Here is a 12,102-nt window from a genome sequence, read left to right as displayed (position 1 = left end):
AAAACATTTTCTATTTTCTATCTATTATTTTACTTTTTATGACACTCATAATTACACGTTACACCCTAGTATTCGTCACTCACTCAGGATTTCAAATTTACAGATCATTTGCTGGGTTCAATCGCCAACTATAAACAGATAAACAGGTTAGATTAGATAACATGAGTGAAACATCCTTCATTAACATGTTATCTACAGATATATTCATCTGTGAAATTGGTTTTACTTCAGTTCGATATATTTTGTTTTTTAGCAACTACTTTTTCTTTTATTCATTGACTTGCTTGAATATAAATACATCTATGTAGGAACGTATGTATGTACATATGCATGTTTGTATGTATGTATGTATGTATGTATGTATGTATGTATGTATGTACGTATGTATGTATGCATATGTATGTAGATATATATGCATATGTATGTAGATATATGTGTATGTAAATACGTGTATACATACGTGTGTATATATATGTATTTATGTACACATATATGACATATATATACATATATATATATATATATATAATATATCTATGTATATATATTTATATATATATATATATATATATATGAGTGTGTGTGTATGTTTGTATATCTACGTATATGTGTGTGTACATTTATATACATGTATGTGTATATGTACATACATATGTGTGTGTGTATGTATGTATAATATATATACATATATACTTATATGACCCACCCCTCTCTCTCTCTATCTCTTTCTATGCACGCACGCACACGTACACACACACGTACATACATACATACATACATACATACATACATACACATATATTCCTTCAACGTAGCTCCAATCAGTAATTACTTTCTGATGCAAAAATCAAAATAAATCAGTGTATATATGCATATACATTGTTATATGTGTGTAACATATACCTCGGTGTATATATGTAAGTACGTTTGTGTGTATGCACGAAAGAGTGTATGTATAACTGTGTGTGTATGTGTGCGTGTGTATGTGTCTGTGTGTGTATGTGTTGTGTCTGTGCGTCTGTATGCAACAAAAACGAATAGGAAATAGAAAGTAGGAATGAAATGAAAAGAAAGAAAATTTAGACGAAATATGTATGAGAGAGAGAGAAAGACATAAAGATAGAGAAAGAGATAAAGATAGAGAAAGAGAAAGAGAAGGGGGAAAGGTACAGAGATAGGGAGACAAAGACAGAGAGAGGGGAGGAGAGCGAATGCCACAGAGAGAGAGAGACAGACAGTCAGAAAGAGAAAGACAGAGTGAGAGAAAGAGAAAGACAGAGTGAGAGAAAGAGAAAGACAAAGAGAGACAGAAAGACAGAGAGAGATAGAGAGAAAGACTATGAGAGAAGCAAAGGACGAATTAGAAAGAGAAAAATAGGCGAGAGGGATAGAAATAGATAAAGAGGTAATTATGTACGAGTAAAATTTGTAGTTAAATCGAACTCTGCTTCAATCGAAGCATAAAACACATTTTCAGATATTTTCATTTTATTAAGTCAGCATTTTTATTCTGGGTAAATTTAACGTTTCAGGTGAATTGTTGAGTAACGGAATAACGGAATAGCTGATTCCGTTATACAATTTCAAAGCAATTAGATTATATACAAGCTCTAACCTTCATTCTATGTAACTTATATTCTTCTTGTTTACCTCATACTTTTCTCACACACACTCTCACTCTCTCACACATACCAGTACGTACATGGGTACATATGTATGTGTGCGTATATATCGTTATATGTAAGTGAAAAGGTATAGCGTTATACAGTTATCACTCGGCTATCGCGGGTGTTACGTTCCCAAACCCCCGCACGATAGGTGAAAATCCGTGAAGTAGAAACAGTACTGTACTGTATATATTTTTAATTATTTTTATAATTTGTATATATTTATTTTATTATAAAAGCAAGACAACACCGCGGAGGAACGGACGTAAGCATAAATAATAAACTGCGATAGGTGAGCCACGATATAGCGAGGCGTTACTGTATATTAATAAGCAAGGGGTATATTCCGGTCGTCAGTTGTTGGCTGAGGCCCTCGTGATATGAAATTACCCACGTAAAATTTTCCACAGTGTGTATGTTTGTATATGTATGTATATGTGTGTGCACATTTATATACATGTGTATGTGTATATGTACATATATATATAGGACCACTATATATTATATATACTATATATTATACATGTGTGTGTGTATGTGTGTGTGTGTGTGTGTGTGTGTATGTGTATGTGTGTATGTATGTATATATGCATGTATAATATATAGTGGTCCTAAACAGAATGTGTTTAGAGTTTAAATAATCCTTTCTATTGTATTTGCAGTTTAAATAATGAGAATTATTTTGATTCAGTGTATTTATCGTATGTTTTACTCTAACCGTTGCATTTAGTCTGGGCCATTAGATACGTTTCTTTAAACTATATATATTTATAGTCCTTCCAATTGCGAAATCACTTGCGCTTTTATTAGATATTTTTAAAGGTCCATCTTTCTATTCATATGATTTTTAAGATAATTGACGTTTTTAAAGGAAGTTCAACTTTCATTATGTAGACCACGATTAAAGTTGTTCTAGCCAGGCTTTTTTTAAAGATAATCTGCCACTACATTGCCTAATCTAGTTTCCATTTATATTTATATCTATATTTCTAAATCATGTAGGGAATGAACTGAAAGAGAAAGCACATTGCTGTAATGTTGCTATCTTTTTTTAATGAGTCGCATATTTAAGATAATTTATTCATAGAAATCAAAGTATTACTTTTACCATTTATATATATGAATCTTGATACTTGCCAGGAGCGAAGGGATTTTGGCGAATGATGAATTTTAGGAAATATATACTTTTGCATAACATTATAATGGACATTCAGCTTATGTTCTGCTATAATACATCTATGAATTCTTTGATAATTCTGTGATGATGGACTCTTAGTTTATTTGACTTATAGCTCAAAACTGAATAAGCGACGGCATATATATTTTTATGGTTTGTCAAATCCAGTTTATTTGCCTGTCTACCTGCTTGCTTGTAAAATTTCGTATCAATCTAACAAGACATCAACAGTGATTTCTTATCGCAAACAGCTTTCAACCAGCCTCCTCTTTCTTTATTTGAGATACAAGGGTCTTTTATTAACTGCTATGCTATAATTTAAAGACAGCATCTGTATTTTCTAGTGAGGCAGAAAGAAGCATGATGCTGCTTGGTTGACCAATTAGAGCAATACAAAATCCATAGCAACCGGTCAGTTAGGCTATAACTACAAAGAGAAATCAAAGTCCTCTATCAAATGCAGTGAAACATATCGATTCACTCGCTGAACGTATCCAGACTCAGTACAGTATACCACTACACTGCTGTCTAATGTCTACTTATAGCTGGCAGAATTTTTAGAGTATCAGTAAAACTTCACAGTATTTGTTACAACTCTTTATATTCTAAGTTCAAATTTCACCTACAGCATTTCTTTTTATCCTAAAACATAGTGTCAATCGAGTACCGGATTTGATGATGTCAGCAAATCCTGACCCCTTAAAACCGTATCACATGTATTGTGTATTACATTATGCTTTCCAATAGATTTCTTATATTAAGTTTTATTAAATTTAGGTCCTTTACGTTCTAAAGGAATCCTTATAAGCATGCCATATAAATATACTTAATGTTACATCTAGTTTTCCTGTTATGGAGCAGAACCATCTTCTTTGAAACATATACCGTATAATTTGATTAAGAGTCACATCCTTGCTGAATATGCTTGATAACATTATTCAGTCCCTGTATTAACAGATCTAAAAAAACAATTGCAGTCAATTTGCTTCTCTGATACTTTTTCTGGTGTCACTTTTTCTCTTGTTGGAAAGCCCTAAAACTGTCATGTATATTTTTTCTTGATAAAGTCTGTGTGGCTAGTTAAAAAGTGATTTATATTTTCTTCCCAACTTTCTGATATGCATTGCATTATATTTCCTTGCCTGTGTCTAATCGGATGATGTTAATTTTGTGCAACAAAAATGTTATTTAATATCAATTTCAATCCTGTACTTTGGAAGTAGCACTGAGATTTCGTTTTCCTATTTCCAGTCAGTTTTGTCAGTTATTGATTGTGCAGGGTTTTCTTGTGCAGTCGCTTTTGCATGGAATTCCGTAGTTTCAGTTAACTCTTTCATTACCACATTTCTCTTGAAATACACTCCCTTCATTTCAGTCAGTTTTGAAAATAATGATGAGACTAGTAAAATAACTTTCTCATTTTTAAACTGTTGTTGAAAACATACATTTACATGAAATTTTTATAGGCGCAGGAGTAGCTGTGTGGTAAGTAGCTTGCTTACCAACCACATGGTTCCGGGTTCAGTCCCACTGCGTGGCACCTTGGGCAAGTGTTTTCTACTATAGCCTCGGGCCGACCAAAGCCTTGTGAGTGGATTTGGTAGACGGAAACTGAAAAAAGCCCGTCGTATATATGTACATATGCATGTATGTATGTATGTATATATGTGTGTTTGTGTGTTTGACCCCCCACCATCGCTTGACAACCGATGCTGGTGTGTTTACATCCCCGTAACTTAGCGGTTCGGCAAAAAGAGACCGATAGAATAAGTACTAGGCTTACAAAGTATAAGTCCTGGGATCGATTTTCTTGACCAAAGGCGGTGATCCAGCATGGCCGCAGTCAAATGACTGAAACGATAGAAGATATAAGTTTAGATCACTTTAAAACAGTGTGTTTGAATTATAGAATCAGGGGTAAACTTATGTGTGTAGTTATCAAAATAGTTAAAGGGCATTTTGTTGTTGCACCTTTCATCTTATAATTGCCAGCCAGTTTCGATGTTGTAACATATTTGTTGGCTTCTTTGTTGAAACTAACAATTCGTTTCGAAACCATTTGTATTAGTTTTCTGTTATTCTTTACAGTTATTGTTGTAGTCTCACTGTGAATATTCCATAATATTCTTATTGTTGAAGACCATACCTCCCCGAGGAAGTAAATATACATAAGAGTAATATACTTTTGCACAATCACGTTTTAGTTTATTCCAAAGTATATCGTTATATCTATAGTTTTTCTGTCTACTTAATTCATAGAGTTTCCGGTTGAGAATATTGTAGTCGTAAATTATAACAGTACCAGCTAAAGTATTTATGACATTTACCTTATAATTTTCATTTCGCTGTTTTAAATACTAACTATATGCATCTAAAATATTTCTCCATAAACCAATGTTTTAGTTGTGTGAGTTGTATTTTACTAGTTCATTGATTTCGAAGTATTTTAAAACTATATTTGAGATAATACTCGCTTCACAGTTTCTATGTCTAATATGATATATGGTATTAATTCATTTTTCTCTTTTCACAGTTTACTTGGTGCATTCGTTTACATCTAATCTTCCTAGTATATCCATGTTCTCTTTGTAGCAATATCTCAAATTGTTTAACCTCTGCAGCTTACAGTACGATGTCATCTATAAACAAAAGGTGGCTGTTAGTCTTTCCATGGGATTTGCAGCTTTGTCCAGTGCGGTTCCACGTGAAAGATAAGGTGTTTACGCTAGTCAGAAAACAACTGGAGAAACCCGTGTGTCTAGATAGTATGTCACTTTTCTCATTATGATTGGGTTGATTTTATACCCCAACCTCTAATTTGTCTTTGTAACTGTATAATTGTTTTATACTTTTTCGTAACTCGCTTAATTTATCTGATTATTAGTGGTGCTTACTAAAGCCTAATGTTTCCAGGTAATACATACGGTGAACAATGTCAAATGCCATACTTAACAACCACTTTATAATGTCTTGGGTTATAGATTTCTTAAATATTAATTAGTCTTTGTAGCTTCTTAAGTCCTTGCAGAATAAAATTCTGGCCTCCAAGAAAAAAGTTTCTCAAATGTTTATTTAACATTTACGATTATATTCTATGAAAAGATAAACTATGAATCTGTTGCGTGTACGATATTCCACTTCCTTGGTGTTGAGTGTTAATATGCAATGGGCTATATCAGCATATCGTTAAACAGCTCAGTATGTTACTTAAGGAGTTATGAGGACAGTTCATTTCCTAGGAAAATGTGAAAGTCGTTGACGAAACGGAAGCACTGGTGTTTTGGAGAGCAATTACTATGTGTATTATTTGCTCCACCCAAGTTACACAGATAATTCCTTGATGCTCTCAGCGTGGGATCTGCAACCATTAATGTAATTCTTCACAAATGCCATATAAAATATGTGCGTGAGTGTATAGATATATATATATGTACATGTTTGTGTGAGTGTGTGTGTCTGTGTATGTAGTGTGTGTGCCTGTGCGCGCGTGTGTGTGTGTGTGTGTGTATGTGCGTGCGCAGGCGTTTGTGTATACGTGCGTATACATATATAAGTACATACAAGTGGAATTCGAAATAGTGTTCCCATTGTAGCTTGTTATAATGAAACTCTTTCCTCCGCAGTGCTTTCTACAGTTGCCGATAATATAGCCTATAAATTCAACTCAGAGAAAGCTTAGAGTTTTTCATTTTCACTGTAAGCTTCGGATTAATACTAATGCCACCTACTCTTGAGGGCACGTTAAAGTTATTTAAGATAACTCCAAGTCTATTTCTTTACTTGAACGATAAACGGCTTAGTAAACATTGCTGGCACCATTAATCCCATCATATTTTCACTCCGAAGACATTTGTTCATGTGTTCTCAACTGACGTTCTCATCTTAATATTTATGAATCAGAGAACGACGAAAACATCACAAGCAGAAGTGAATAACCTCACAGCGAATATATAACCTGTGTAGTTCCAACGAAAGACAGAGTAAGCTGCTACAAGCAGTATAACTTAGTGATCCTGCTAGCAGTCGCCTTCATCTCTTCATTCATTTCTTATTTCTTAAATACATGATGTCTCGAGCAACTTAGATCGATTTCCGATCAAAAATGGTTGCAGCTGTTGCACTACATTCAATTTTTTTCCAATTTCAAGTACAATAATAAATATACACATATGCGTTGTACACTTACGCAAACACGTATATACGAAATACACACACGCATACAAAGAGATATACAAAAACAAGACAAACGCAAACGCGCGCGCGCGCGGTGAGGCTTCAGCATTAACTGTAACGTTAAACCCAACAAATTGATCTTATACTCAAAAAGACGAAAAAAACTACATAATTACATTTGCTGTCACGCACGCACACACATGCGCGTACATCCTTCATCTCACACACACACACACACACATAGGTGACCCTCTCCCACTTTTTTCCTCTGTGTGTATATATATATGTGTGTGTGTATATATATATATATATGTGTGTATGTATATATATATATATATATATATATATATATATATATATATATATATATATATATATATATATATATATACTTATAGTAGGGAGGCAATGCACATATTATGCACGCATGAGGTGCGTTTATCTCTTTGATATATAGCTGCGGCGTCTGCGTTGAAATCTATGACATTATTCCTCACTTTGTAAAACAATCATGTGACAACTCACAAACACTACACGTCTACATAGCATACACATACGTAAACTCACATATTTACACTAGCTCATCCACGTGTGTTGTGTGTGTACTTATGTGAAAATACAAATCAAGTCTACAGTGAAATATAATCATTAATATGCCATTTATATTGTTTCAACTTGCTTTTTGCCACTGCTTCAATGAGTTTAACTTTGACATTGTACTTATGAAATATTTTATCAATTTATTAATAATACATTTCGTAAAAATCTTCTGGGCAATTTAGCTTCTCTATTTTTTTGTCTATGTTGTATTTATGTTTGAGAACAGCATGCTACCAAGCAAGAACCCACGAAAACTCGATTTGTTAAATACATATTTTTTTCTTTTTTTTTTTTGCTTGCGTTGTCGTCCTTACATTTTATGCTTTTACTAAATATTGTTTAAACAATGTTTGTCTTCCTTCGATGCGTACATAGAATTGATAAATAGGAATTATGATGCTCTGCTCAACACATGTTAGCACCTAATTCACTATTTAAATCTCGATTGCAATGCCTACAGCAACATCAGAAAACATTTGCGTGACTGGATATATTTCGGTTGCAACGAGCGCACTGGCTTCGTGATGTCACTCGATAATATTTTAACGTATTTTTTATGTCTTATCTTTTAATAAGTTATTCCTTTCCTGGGATATGTCCACTTGTAATGTAATATGGTTATCCATTGACTAATCATTTAATTTTCCTCAAAAATTTGAGTTTTATTCATTTAGGATTGTCTTCCTCGGCCAAAATGTTTTCTGTTTTGCCACGGACGCGTAAATTTCACTCCTTAATCTACTAATCTATTCAATCTATACAGCAATAAGTACTGTTTGTTCAGTCTTGTTTCATTGGTTGGTTGATAGATCGATTCATTGTTTAATTGATTGATTAAGTTGTTGATTGATTAGTTAATCTATTATATTCTCATTCTGGTATTTCTCCAACAAATTAGTTTAGACAGAACATACATCTATCGTTCGAGCTGTGGAAGTAGCAAGCAAAATATCCTTAGAAATATAAAATATCATCACAAAAGGGGAATGATAAATTAGATGAGCTAGTACTACATACGCTACGACTTAAAGTAAAGAGGAGCTCTGAATAAGACTCAGCTCCATCGTATCAGTCAAGATGATTTAAACCTTCAGTAAGAATGTTCTAAATTATTATTAAGTAAAATAAAATATGTTGGCAAAATAAACTAATTCATTGTAGTTCAGATTTCTTGGTATCTAGTTATTTTGACAGCAGAAGCATGTCATACAGATGGTAAATTAACTTATCTATGTATAAATACCTGTGTGTGTGTGTGTGTGTGTGTGTGTGTGTGTGTGTGTGTGTGTGTGTGTGTGTGTGTGTGTGTGTATGCTTGTGTGCCCGCCTACCCCACTATAATATAAACTGCACCACATCTTAGAGTGTGCTCCTCCGGATTTATGCATTTCTACAAACGTTCCTATATATATATATATATATGGGAGAATATACAAAAAATAACAACAGACGAGGACAGGTGGTGTAAATAACAAAAGTATATATTAGTATGACGCTCGGGAATACGGAAAGTCTTTGACGTTTCGAGCTACGCTCTTCAACAGAAAGAATACGGAGAAAAGGAGAAAAACACGGAGAAAAAAAATTGAATAGTGTTCAGTCAACGGTCAATCATAATAATGGCCGATCATAACAATGACTGACCGGAAGTTAGAAATTCTTATTTCAGGAGAGCTAAGAAAGGGGGAGATAACAAACGGTGATCGGGAACGAGGGGCTGTGTGTGGGAGGTAGACTGCTGGTGATCTTGACGTATGTAGTGTGAAAATGGGGGAAGGGAGAAAGGAAGAAAGTAGTTGGTCAGTTGTAGTGTGTGCGTGGTGTGATGCGAGGGTATTGGTGTGGTGTGCGTGGTGTGATGCAAGAGTATTGGTGTGGTGTGATGTGAGGGTGTTGGGAGGTGGGGAATGCATGGGTGGAGTGTGGGGTAGAGGTAGGGGTATGTGGGTAGGGTGGGGTATGTGGGTAGGGGTGGGTGGTGGGTGTAAGGAATTGGATGGGGTGGAGTGGGAAGGTAGAGTAGGAGTGTGTTGGGGTGTGGTGGGATGAGCTTATGAGGGGGTGTTGACGAGGAGGGAGAATGGGAAGGTGGATGTAAGAGAGGGGGAAGATGGGTATGGGAGGGGAGAGGAAGAGAGGAGAGAGGGTGGGTATAAGAGAGGGAAGGGGGATTGAGAGAGGGGGAAGGTGGGTATGGGGGGAGAAAGAGGGGAATATATATATATGGGAGAATATACAAATAATAACAACAGACGAGGACAGGTGGTGTAAATAACAAAAGGATATATTAGTATGACGCTCGGGAATACGGAAAGTCTTTGACGTTTCGAGCTACGCTCTTCAACAAAAAGAATACGGAGACAAGGAGAAAAACACGGAGAAAAAAAATTGAATAGTGTTCAGTCAACGGTCAATCATAATAATGGCCGATCATAACAATGACTGACCGGAAGTTAGAAATTCTTTTTTCAGGAGAGCTAAGAAAGGGGGAGATAACAAACGGTGATCGGGAACGAGGGGCTGTGTGTGGGAGGTAGAATGCTGGTGATCTTGACGTATATATATATATATATATATATATATATATATATATATATATATATATTATATATATATATATATATTATATATATATATATATATATATATTATATATATATATATATATATATATATATATATATATATATATATATATATATATATATATATATATATACATATATATATATATGTATATATTATCAATAGTCACCAAAAGTTACAGATTGACACAAGAGCTGAAAGGTTCGTGTATTGGCACTTATCAAACTGATTTCAAATCAAGGGGATTACATTTACATACCGGTAATAATTATACTTGTCCAGATCGTTTTAGAACAACTTATAAAATGTCACGGTCACGTGGATAATGAATATTTTTTAAATAATGAATATTTTTAAAATAAGGAGTAAGTAGATAAACAAAGGATAAAATTCAAATATGGGAAAGATATGTATGCATTGATATGCAGACATATAGAAGAAATTTTTGGTGAACATGTACACAAAACGTAACAGAAACTCGCCGCAAGGCGAGCGCTCGGCAGGAGAGATATTCAGAGGACGAACTCCCATCCGATAAGTGTTTCGGTCCTTATACTTGACACTGTAGGGATGCTGGGCCCACTCAGGTCATGACTCTTTCTGCTTTCCAAAATCCATTCTCCAGTAGTATGTTTATACATACGGACTTATTCACTGGTATTTTCAATTACGTGTGTACACATGCGTACACTTTCCCTTCTTCGTGTGATTTAGATGATAGTTTATAATATCTTTTAGCAGTATAGTTTCACTGTCAAATGCAGATACATAACAGAAATGTAGTCTTTCACAAAAGGCTACATTTTTTTTTTCTTTACCGTCTGTTTAGAAGTGTTGTGACTTACAGTATCGTCCTTCACTTTTCTTTTCTCTCCTTTGTTCTTGACAAAATAAGGACTGAAGCTCTCAGTAGCCTATCTGTCCTTATATGATGTGACTGTATATCATTATATAAGACATATGTATTTTACATGCTTCACAACTCATAATTATTTGCTTTTTATATTATTTATTTCCCGACTTGACGTCTTGGATTCCAGGTGCATTTTCATGACATATGGATATCAGACAAGCATCCATATATTTTAATTGCTATATTTTCTTCATTTATGCTCTACTCTTTGGTTTTCAACACTTCCTTCATTAACTGAGCTGAGGAAATTACTGATCTCTACATCTTGCCCCCCCCCCCCAAAAAAAAGAAAATGAAAAATTGAAAACTTTCCTTCTTTTTTTTGTTGTTTTCTTCTTTTTCTTTCTACCTCGCTGAACGCTATGTGTATCTGCTGGTGTTTTACAAATCTCTATCATTCAACAAATTCTGTCGGCCAATTTTTCAACGTAGTCAAACGAACACAAACAGAGATTTTTTTCAACATTTTTTACTTATATACCAACTTTTGATACTATTGTTTTGATTAATATTCCCGTTAGATTCCACAAGATACCAAGCAACTATTCCCAACTATGCACCTACTTTATCTTCAACACTGAAAGTCAATTTCTTCTAATTGACTAGTTTATTGTATATCACTGAAAATAGAGACCACAGTTAAACCGATACCTTCAAGTGGGCATTCAATGGATAGGACTCAACAGGGATCCTTCAACTCACCTTGCAAGCAAGTACAGCTGACAATAATTGATAATCTGATAGGAAATTAAGACAAGCACAACAAGTTTACATAATGATAGAAAGTTTATGTCCAGTATTAAATGCATCGCAATTATGAAGAAACAAATGTGTGTGTGTGTGCGTTTATAAATATATACACATATATATCTATTTATATATGCATATATATATATATGTGTATATATACATGTGCACATATATGCATATATACATATGTGTATATATGTGCATATATATATATGCATATATACGTGCGTGTGTGA

General features: G+C 34.1%; 1 protein-coding gene across 4 annotated transcripts in view; it reads left to right on the top strand.

Annotated features, from left to right (window-relative positions):
* Window positions 1-12,102, top strand: part of LOC106868055 (uncharacterized) — a 617,273-nt gene that overhangs the window by 92,911 nt on the left and 512,260 nt on the right. The gene's annotated exons all lie outside the window — the stretch shown is intronic.

The sequence above is a fragment of the Octopus bimaculoides genome, chromosome 3 (assembly GCF_046866305.1).
Source record: "Octopus bimaculoides isolate indiv1 chromosome 3, ASM4686630v1, whole genome shotgun sequence".
NCBI lineage: Eukaryota > Metazoa > Mollusca > Cephalopoda > Octopoda > Octopodidae > Octopus > Octopus bimaculoides.
This window is presented reverse-complemented; position numbering and strand designations above follow the sequence as displayed.